Genomic DNA, 1,343 nt, shown 5'->3' with positions numbered 1-1,343 from the left:
GATTTAACATTTACATTTATCATTTACATTTAACATTTAGCATTTAGATTTAACATTTACATTTATCATTTACATTTAACATTTAGCATTTAGATTTAACATTTAACATGTACATTTAACATTTAGATTTAACATTTACATTTATCATTTACATTTAACATTTAGCATTTAGATTTAACATTTAACATGTACATTTAACATTTACATTTAATGTACCCCGCCCCTCGCACTGTGACTGCTGGACATGTGCACCGGTGACCCCCGTGACCCTGACAGGAAGAAGCAGGTATGGATTCATGGATGGATTCTTGAATTCTCTCATCCTGGTTTAAATCTGCCCCTCAAACTCCAACAACCTAACCTCACCACACAGGAAGTGTCTTTAATGCTTGTTTATTAAAGTGCTGATCATTCTTCGTTACCATTTCCTTTCATGATAGAATATTTGAACAGCAAAGGAGAAAATGAACAGAAATAGCGTTATACTAAATAACATATTAATGTGTCTTTTAAAATGACGTTTCTGTAGTAGCAGGTCATCTTTCTGGGACTTGGATGTTTTAGGTTATTTGAGCTTTCTGGATTTTAGTTTGGGATCCTTTTTTAGGATTAAGTTTGTCTCAAAAGTATCTAAAAACTCTGGAGACCACGTGAAAATATATACAAAAAAATACATTTTTTAAGTTTTGCGAGGCTGCACAGTGGATGTTGGGTGTGTGATTGGTTCACAAAAATAGTTGGTTTACAGAACAAATTAACAGCCTAACTGCAGCCTTTCATGTCAGTTTTGAAATCAAATCCTATGTTTAGAGTTGATGGGGTTACTGCGGTTTTGATCCAACCTTGTAGTTGAGGATGTGCATGACCTCATGTGAGATCTCACTTATAGATGCAGCCCTTAGAGTAAGTGTTGGGAATGACCGTCAGCTATTACTACCTCAACCTGAGGCCAGTATCTGTCAATTTTACCAAGTAACTATATTGTGTTGGCGGCAGCAGCCATCATAAATAGAAATTATGTGCTGAAGTGACTCTCAGCTACTACCACACCGACTGTCAGCTCAACATCTGTAAAAATGACAGCTGTAACCGTTCAGGCAGCAAGCTTGACTGCAGCTGGCTCCTGAAGGTAATATCTTACGGAGCACTTTCTGCACGTGTCGTTAATATCTGTCCAGTTAAAGAGCTATTTAGTTGAAATTACAAATTCACACACCCACACCCACACATGCACAGAAATGGGCAGAAACTACCCTTCATTTTAATTCATTCATTTTTATAAACGGCGGGTAAAATAAGTATTGAACACGTCAACATTTTTCTCAGTAAATATATTACTAGAG

Source organism: Austrofundulus limnaeus, unplaced genomic scaffold, assembly GCF_001266775.1.
Source record: "Austrofundulus limnaeus strain Quisiro unplaced genomic scaffold, Austrofundulus_limnaeus-1.0 Scaffold339, whole genome shotgun sequence".
In the NCBI taxonomy this organism is placed as follows: domain Eukaryota; kingdom Metazoa; phylum Chordata; class Actinopteri; order Cyprinodontiformes; family Rivulidae; genus Austrofundulus; species Austrofundulus limnaeus.
This window is presented reverse-complemented; position numbering follows the sequence as displayed.